The 10,287-nt window shown below is 38.1% G+C and overlaps 1 protein-coding gene across 1 annotated transcript in view; it reads left to right on the forward strand.

Annotated features, from left to right (window-relative positions):
• Positions 1-10,287, forward strand: part of LOC115246119 — a 108,484-nt gene that overhangs the window by 1,099 nt on the left and 97,098 nt on the right. The window lies entirely within an intron of this gene.

Raw genomic sequence — 10,287 nt, forward strand, 5'->3', positions numbered from 1 at the left:
GCTCTTCCGTATCACATCCCAAGAAGGGGAGATACGTAAAACGTTTAAGTTCCTACTAAATTAGGCCAAACAGTCGTTAAAGGAGTCATTGGTACCTACGATCTTTCTGCGCCCTTTTCAGTTGCTTCGTTACTTGGTGAAGTACCAAGATCCGCTGATCCGAAAAAGGACGCGCAATACCTGTATTTTCTTGGAGAATGGGCGATCGTTCGCAGCCGTTCTACGATCGGCAGAAACGGCATTGTTACAATCGAGTTTCGGTTTGGTCGGATTCACGCCGGAATTGTATTCGACGCTTTCGCTCGTTGACGCAATTCTCGATATTATCATTGCGATTTGCTAAACTCTATCCGTGCGAACCATTGCAAAGTATCGCTAAGCAAAAATTATAGAACGATGAGATTACTTGCGCTAAAATTTTTTTTCTTTTTTACAATGTAAATAATATGAAATTGATTGTCTCTGTTTATATAAGCCCCTCTTAAGCGAATCTCAAATCAAAGTATATATGCTGCAAACTGAAAAAGATTGTGGAGTGAATGTTTTGCTCTGATTCACAGCGATTTGGACGTGAGCCATTTCACTAGGATGTCTCTTATGGAATAACAATTTCGGTATCAGCCTTGTTAGAGACGAGAAGCTCGCGCTAAAGTTCGGTTTTACTTCGTCAAAGTAGGTCGAACGCCTCGCAGTATTCACATATACTTAGAAGAAACACTGGAAAGTGATAGTCTTCTTATACTCCGCGTTTGTACTAAAATTATTTCAAACGACTCTTTTCCTTTCTCGTTAAAAGAAGAAGTACTATCGTAAAATATCGTACATTATCGTAATCCAGTGTGACAATAAATGAATATGTAGAATTGAAGATGCAATCGGATTAAAGTTAAAATCTTTTATGCTCCGGAAAGGGTACAGCTCTGGCACGTAAGAGCAACTGCTTCATGACAATCAGGGAAGTTAATAGAGTAAGTTAAAGTGAGTAGAAGTGAGTTGGGAGTGAGCGAGTTTTTAGACACGTCCGAACAGAGTGATGTATGTATTCAACGATGCAAAAAGCGTAACGGGCGGGAAGTTCCGAAACTATTTGAGATATCGAAAAACCATTTCCGACGTTCACGTGTATAAAAATTTACAAAGTTGTGCATGTGTCGGAGGTACGTGTATCTAGATTGACTAACCAATTGAACCGAGCAAAACGATTTATATGCCAGGAATTCAGGCATCGCTTCTAGTTATGTTGCAATTGAAGATAATTATTACTTTCTCTATCACGTTTTCTAAAAAGAAATGAGAAACACATACATAATTTCTATAAAAATTTAAATATATTATATATAATGTATTAAATTGTGTATTTTTTATTCATTAAATCCGTAATGGCAGCTAATTAAATCTTTTAAAATATTTAATGTATTAATATAATAGATTCAAAATTCAATAATAATAGCAATAGGCTCAGAATATTAGCAATTAAGTGGGAAAACTAGCAGATAAGATGGATACATCATTATATCATAAACCACTGACGGATATAAGTGTGGCGATGGCGTTTGGACGTTGTCTACTAATTTGTACAGACTCTACGCGGATTTTAATGAGACTTCCTTTCTAATTATTAATTTTAATTTGAAATTTGACAAGAATGTAATAGTAGAAATATTCTCAATCTTTCTGCAATGATATTACATTCCAAAACGTAATGGATTTAATTCATCGCGTATAAAAGAAAAGCTCTTTAAATCGCTTTGTTCTCGGTATTCTGTTCAATACTGTGAATTTTAATTTGCTAATTGCGTTTCTTTCTTTTAATTAATTACTCTCTGTATCTTAATTCTTTTATTGTCAGAATAGTTTAAGAAGAAAGAAATGAAGAAGAGAACAACGATATATTTGTATTAACAAACATGTTTATACAGGCTGAAATCTGCAGCTCTTTTTGAAAGTCGACATGTAAAAGTACTACGATATAAGTAAAAAAACTCGTTTGAGGCGATCACTTTTATTGATCGCAAATCACCTCCCATACCTCATTCATAATTATTACATCTGTTGCGAGTGAAGCACCAATGCCTTAACAAACTTGGCGCGCAGTTCTGCCTGACATTACTTCTAATTACCTTATCAAATTAATTATCCTTCCTTTATTCCATCTCGTAGCAACAGCTGCAGTTCAAGCGGCAGAAACATGGCTTGTTCGCTCGCGGCGCGGATCAAATTTTGACCAATTACTTCCGCCAACGTCGCTTTTATCGTTTACGACCGACACTAATGAACGCAAACTTGGAGGCGCCTGTTATTCAACATAAACTTTGGTCTTCGTTAACCAAATTCAGTCCACATTCGTATAATAAACGCGAAACATATATTGTCCCTGCTCCTGCGTGCAGTTCATCAAATTTCTTTTCTACCATCCGTTCTATCGTGAATTTAATCTCGACATCTCAATTTAGAATGTTAAAAATAAAATTGGGGAAGATGAAAAAAATCTCGTTAAAGAAAAGCGCACCTAATCTGCGTAATATTACGAATCCGATAATGATCTTGCAAGCCAAACATTTCATCCGCTCGTTCCGTTTCGATTGAACGAGACGTTTCTATTCTGATCCCCTCGACCGTCTCGAGCGGGCTACAATCTTCTGCAGACAGGCCGAAAGATTTTCTCGAGAGTCTCTCTCTCTCTCTCTCTCTCTCTCTCTTGTCGATGTATTTTCTTGCCTCCTTTTTTTGCCTCCGAAGTCGGAATGCAAAGGATACAGAAATGAAGAGGGTACTTCCGTCCACAATTCGAAGACCTCATCGCCTTCCGCCTCTTCCTCAAACCAATTGTTCCATCTTTGTCTCGTCATGGCTGTCGCGCTCCTTTGTTCATTCGAGTTTCTCGTTGCTCTCGTCTCAGCCGAAACGAAGAGAAAAGGAATTCTCGGAGTAAGTCCTCGCGGACGCTCACCCTTGTCAGATATTACTTTTATTCTGTTTTGAGCCTCGTCGCTGCCCGGACGGGCAGCTCCTGTTCGAGCATCCTTTCATCTTTGAGTCGTTTTGTATCATCGCGATTGTATCGCTCGCGTGTACGTGATCAGAATTGGTCCGAATCTCTACGGTACCGCGATACCGTCATACTCTACTGTAGAGTGCAATTTCCCGAACAAGAACGAGTCGTATACCTCTCCTTGTGTCATCAGCACAAAGTAATGCCGGAATTAGGATGAACTTAACGTAACGGGACGTGAAGTAACGTGACGTGAACTTAACGTTTAACGTTTCTTGTGAAATTACGATCGCCGTAACGTGCCATAAGCAGTGTGCATTGAACGCTTGAAAAGCGCAAGCGTTGTTTTTGTTGTCGTTCTCGTTGGTAGTTTTTGGTAGTTCCAAATGAATTCTGCTGTGAAATAATCGTATTCCGAACGCGCAACACAATGTCAAATGCTACACTTGAATTCGAGTGCAGTGCGTGCAAGAATCGAGAGCGTCGATTGGCTGAAAGAGTCACGTGAACAGCCCGACTTGACGGAACGCGACGTCAAAGCTTGACATTGGCAAGCTTTCACGTCGCGTTAAGTTTCGATACTTGACGTCCCGTTACGTCAAATTCATCGTAATCCCGGCATTAGTCACTGGTATGAATTGGAAAACAAAGTACGTTTCACGCATTGATTCTCAATCTCAAAAATTCAAAATCGAAAAATATATCTGTTACTGTCTCATAATTGTTTATATATTTATATATACACAAACATATCGCAAATATATTTAAACTAAAATAAATTAAAATAAATATTCTTGATGCTGACAAAAAATTGTATACAACTTCAAAATGCTCTCAGTGTTCTAAATCGAAACAGGAGGAAGAGAAATTCGAAGTTTTTTATCAATTATCCTAATAATTTTCGCGTGCGATATCGCGTCAGTAAAAATTATTTCAAAAATCGAAACACTTTCTCTGGTAGCTTATGCAAATGCAATTCTATTTTTTCAGCGTTAAACGTTTCTGGAATCACTTTGCACATCTGGCTCCGAATTTATTCAACAGAAGGAGGCAGGCTTTATGATAAAACTAATTTTCATTGTGCGACCAGTTGCGATATATTCATTCATTTTCGAATGTAAATTGTTTCGATACTTGACGTCCCGTTACGTCAAATTCATCGTAATCCCGGCATTAGTCACTGGTATGAATTGGAAAACAAAGTACGTTTCACGCATTGATTCTCAATCTCAAAAATTCAAAATCGAAAAATATATCTGTTACTGTCTCATAATTGTTTATATATTTATATATACACGAACATATCGCAAATATATTTAAACTAAAATAAATTAAAATAAATATTCTTGATGCTGACAAAAAATTGTATACAACTTCAAAATGCTCTCAGTGTTCTAAATCGAAACAGGAGGAAGAGAAATTCGAAGTTTTTGAAATAAAAACTGATCCAAGTAATGAAAATTAACAAGAAAATAATTCGTTCGCATTAAGTGCTTTTGCTCTCTCTTTCTCTCTCTTGGTTCATGAATTTCTCGCCGTTTTTTAAAAGAAGATCTTAATGCACGTGGAAATGTATCAGCATCGTTTAACATTCAATTAAACGAATTATCCGAGTCACGCTATCTTTTTAATTGCTTCGAAATTACATCGACGCGAGGAGATCCGCATGCTGGAATTTATCCTGATACACCGGCGATCAACCAGCGATTCCGGATGGTCGCAGAGACGTGCGAGAAAAAACAAGAATTGAAAGTCGATCGGAAAGGGCGATCGCTTCCGGATGTAATTCCGCAAATACGTTTCGGTTTCCGTCCGAGCGAGCACGACCGCCATCGCGAATCATCCATGTGAAATTCGTCCGGCAGCATCCGCGCCGAGATATGCCACGCGCCATGTGTGGTCAACGATGCGCCTTTTTGCGGTTCGCGGAACCAGAAAATGACAGCGCGAGTCGCCCTTCTTTTTTACGGCCGAGAAAAGGGACGCTGGCACACCGAGGATAATCTCATCAACGCGGCAACGGAGGATCCGCGATTAAAGATCATCTTAGCCGCCGCACTGAATTATCACCAGTTCCTACACGTGCCATTAATTGTTATCCTTCCCGCGGAAACGTCACATTTCGCGGAACCGTGCGCTTCGAGGGTGATTTAATTGTTTTCGCGATTGCGAACGTTTGCGGCAACAGCTACGCAAATTCGGTCGGATTAATCAAATTGAGCCGGATTTATAGCTGATTGGAGCGTGCCGCTTTGTTTCAATAGGCAACTGCAAAACTTTGATAGTATCATATAATTACGGATGATCTCATCAACCTCACTCGATTACGAAGAAGCAAAGAAACGCAATTTTTACATTACGCGTTTGTATTGATAAATTTTCGAGTTTTTGTTCGGTAAAGCATTACATATGTATACGTTTATAGTCATTTATTACATTGTGTGATAGCAATTATTGCACTTGAAATCACCTATTAAGATCGAATAAAATAATCACAACATTATTGAATAAATAAAACAACGTGTACTACATTTTCGATAATTGAAATAAAAGAAATTGCCAAAGTGTGGATTAATAATTTTATAATAATTATTAATAAAATTATTAATTCTATTATTTTCTGAAGAGATATAATTATCTGTGTGTTATATTATCATTTTCATAATAACCAGATAAGTTACTTCCAAAATGGGTATCTTTTTCAAGATAATGAGATTGAGGTGAAATAACAATAAATATGAAAATCAGAGTTGCTTTTTATAAACTCAGGGATATACAGGGTGTATCTGAAATGATGCATTAAACTTTAGGAGCATATTCTAGAGGTCAAAATAAGACTTTTTTTTCCTATGAACATGGGTCGGCAAATGTACCCTCCTCCGAGCTAGAGGCCCCTAAAGTTTGGGGAAAAAATTAAAAATTGGCTATTTCAGAAAAAAATGGCAGAAGGTTGAAATTTGGTATAGCCCAGTAAATTATGAAGTAAAGTAAGCCACTAAAATGAAAAAATAAAAACGTATTTCACACATTTTCGAATTTTAGCTCAGAGGGGGGTTAATTTGAGGACCCATGTTCATAAGAAAAAAAAGTCTTATTTTGATCTCTAGAATACCCTCCTAAAGTTTAGGGCATCATTTCAGATACATCCTGTATAATCAAGACGGGAGATGCACGCTTCTAAATGTGGAAATGAAAATAAATAAAATGGAAACAAAGTGCAATTCTCCTCGTAATGGGAGATAGTGACTTTCCGTTGACCTAGTGAAAAAGATCGAGAAAAGTACTTTATATCGCATTTAACGCACCTTTATAACGATCGCACTTTACGGTAGCGACAAAAGATTGGTCCGGCGATATAAAAGAATCGTTAAAGCTTCGATGCGAAGAGAAAAACGAAGGTGAACGAGTAGATCACAAGGAAAACGAGTAGTGAGCTCGGGGAGACTAAAGGCGAGCGAAAGACTCGAATAAAAAAAACAGAGAAGATCACGGCGTAGCATACGAGGGGAGAAATCAAGTGAAAGAAAAAAAAGAAAGAGAGAGAGAGAGAGAAGAGAACAACTCACCTTCAACTCGAAAGTTTTTCAGAAAACTGCGAGGTATCGGCCATTACCGTGGATTACATACCTTTCTCGCTTCGCTTCCGCTACTTCGTCGAGGGCACGTAAACCGTAATGCTCTTAGATGCTGGACTTACGTTCGCCTATGTTGAAAGAGTTAAAAATTTATCCTCTTTAAAACTGATTAAACACAAGCGGAGTCCGGTCCGAATGTGTGTCTCGCTCGCTGTCTTAATTGAAAAGAAAATCTGAAATCGCGATAAGCCGGAATCGCCCGCAGTCGTTTAATTCCCCGGTAGAGGATGCGCTCTCTCCTCTCTCCGAGGATTCTCATCGCGAGAAAATTCGACGCGAGAACAAGACTTGTCGGGTATAAGGACCCACGGGGTTGTCCTTATACATTTAATGGATTCCATGGGAGCGGTTTAATCGCCCTTGCAAGCACGAGACGGCCGCGAGACGAGGGAACGCACGGAAATGAGAGTTGGGATTACTCGTGGCGGTTGCGCCATTTTTGCTTGCTGGTCGTCTTTTTGAATGTGTTCGACTCGGGGAGGGACGACCTAATCGAGTATCTCGACGTTACGCTTTCGCAGTTACTGCGACTTTATTGCGAGATACGGAAATTATTTATAGCGCGCCGTCTTTCTGGCATAAATTCTTTTTCAGATAGCATTGAGAATACGGAGAGTGCTCGGCGTTACTCGTGCTATACGCGTATAAACTTCTGTAATGATTAATATACATTGAAAAATGCGCATTTTCAATAATAAATTTTAATTATCTTTTAATACCGTCGTATTTTATTTATTGACACGGATACAATTAACAATTTTTTACATGTTACTTTTTTTCTTAAAAAATAAGAACGTTTTACGTCACAAACATATACGATTATTATTTATCCTTCTCTATATAAAAAGGCGAGATTTTTATTTTCATTTTATTAACATTAATTAATAAGAAAAGCCGTATTTAATTTTAACCGCGCGCAAAAGCAAAATATGCTCTTAAGCAAGTATCGTTTAGGTTTCGACAGGGAAGAGAAAGGGTGTATATATTCGTAAGATTCTCTGCGCGCGAGGAAATTTGGGGGCAAACGCCTCGGATGCCTTCGCGTTGTCTTAATATATTTCGTACTCGCAGACCGGGGGTTGGGTGGTCTTTGTTGGAAAGCCACTTACGCTTTGCCGAGATACGTAATCTTGCCCGATGGCTCCGGGGCTTACATCGGTCTAAGATTTTAGCTAACGCGGCGTGGGGAACCAAAGTTTATTAAGAAGCCTTCGAGACTATACGCTGAAGAGAGACAGAGAGAAAGAGAGAGAGAGAGAGAGAGAGGGGGGGAGAACGATGTATTGGTTATTACGGAGGTGGGCCCCCGAGAAAGCTCGGACCAGCTGCAAATAATTAATCTATCTACCTTGAATATTTGCATTGCGTTAGAAGAGCGCTATAACATCGAGTTAACTGAAAACTGTATTAAAGCGGGCACGAGATTTTCTGGAATGCTTATTTGTGTACCGAGTATAAACTATTTCGCAACAACAATATAAATTATTTCAGGAAAACAGTACGAAAAGTTTGCAACTATTGAATGTAAAACTCAGTTTGCTTTACTGTATTAATCTTTTTTTTATGCATCTGTAAAAAAAATCTAAAATCTTACATCTGGCATTCCCCAAGAGTATCAAAATCGATATCAATGTTTTGAATGTCAAAATACATAGAAGTAAAATCTTGGTACGATTACATTCAAAGAAAGCGCTGATTGTATTTCTACATCAATTAAACGTTAAAAAGTTTTTTAATAAAATAATATTTTTTACCGATAATGGTAAGACGATTACAACGGGGGATCGTTATAATCAACTATTGTATTACGGCGACTCGTTATTGCCATAAAATGGGGCGTTTCGTACCGTGGTTCTTGGTCACGATAAACGTGACAAACGGTTTAAAAATAGTTTTAACCTAACGCGGCGTGCAATATATAAACGGACGAAAAAGAAAGATATTAACCGAGTCCGGAGAGAAGAACTCCATCCGGGGACACACTGGGGGCTAACCTCGGCCCAGGGTACGCAGTATCTCAAGCTAGCGTCTCCTCACCGGTTTGGTACTTGGCGGAGCGCTGGCTTTCATTGCGATAACAAACGTTATTTCCGTGCGCCGCGCGGAAGAAACTAGCTACTTTGGTAGCCGGGGACGATGTATGTCGCCGATTTTTGTCGCGCAATTTATTCGAAGTTCAGTAACCGTCGTGCTTTACGACAAAGAATTTCACAAGGATATTGATTAGGAGATAATAGTTCAAAAATTATTTGTGACTCAGACTCGTAATAAAATAAAGTATTTGAAGTAATAGTAACAATAATTCCTAAAATGTAATAATTTACTTTTTATATAGAAAAAAAATAGAGAGATTTCCTAAACGTAAATTAAATAAATTATATTCTTAAAATAAAGTACTTGAAGTAATAGTAACAATAATTCTTAAAATATAATAATGTGATTTACTTTTTATATAGAAAAAAAAATAGAGAAAGGTTTTCTAAACGTAAATTAAATAAATTATATTCTTGTATTATTGCTCGAAATTGTGTTAAAAGGCATCTCTTTTATCTAGAAATAATGTAAGTATAAAGAAAGTAAAAAAGAAAGAATATCAAAGAAAGAATAGATCACAGTCTTCTTTTAATATCTAACAACGTCCTTTACGAAACATCTTAGAGATTCATTCTTAGAATATGATTGCTATCTATTACGTTTAAATGATCTACAAAGCGAATCGAGTATCTCATTTCGCGGTTAACATCGACGATCCTTGCGATGCGACGACGTCGTAATTAAATTTATTCCGCGCGCGAAATAAGCGAGAGTTCTTAACAAAATAATGTCTTTGAATGAAAAAACAAATGTTCGATAAAACATTCCCCAAACGCGCCTAGAGATAATACTGTATATGATCCGCCGCGAAGAATGAGAGACGAGGGATGAACCAGGGAGGGTGTCCCGGTCACTGTGCCCTGCGGGGTACATTTAAAAGTATAATTTAAAAATGGCGGCGCGGAACACACGAAATGGCTCATAAGCATAATTTATGCGGCCGTTTTGCGCCAGTCCCTCACCTCGCGGTTGAGGATGTCTCTCGCACTTTCTCTCCCTTTTACGTTTAATAAAGGGTCCGCGTCGCGTGACCGGGAGAGAGGGTTGCCGGTCTTTTTGCTTTAAAGGGAGCTGTCGCCCTTCCTCTCTCTTTCCTTACCTTTAATTTGAATTCGTTAACTCGACGATCGTCAAATCCTCTGCCTGCATCTCATCTGCGTCGAAATAAATTTCAGAGAAGAAACTCGGAAACAGAAGAAGAAGGTGTTATTTGTTACCGTCGGAAGCGCCGTTGGGAGGACCGCGGAAAAAGAGCGGCGGGGAACGGGTGAGGCATAATTTAGACCAAGCGTAACGACCACGCCTGGTTGTAATCTATTCAACGGCTGTCCAGATTGAATTTTTGTCAATTAATTGAATTTACGCGCGACAATCTATTCTGCAACTATTAAAATTTAAACTCGCACGATCTCCGTTATACAGATTTATTATGGAGGCTAATTAATCCATTGCAAAAGTTGCATAATCAATTTTCGGATCCATTTTTATATTTACATTATATATATATGTATATATAATGTAAAAATTTAATACCAAAAATAAATATATAAATATGTTGTAATAAAT

Source organism: Formica exsecta, unplaced genomic scaffold (genome assembly GCF_003651465.1).
Source record: "Formica exsecta isolate Colony F162 unplaced genomic scaffold, ASM365146v1 scaffold1387, whole genome shotgun sequence".
Taxonomy (NCBI): Eukaryota; Metazoa; Arthropoda; class Insecta; order Hymenoptera; family Formicidae; genus Formica; species Formica exsecta.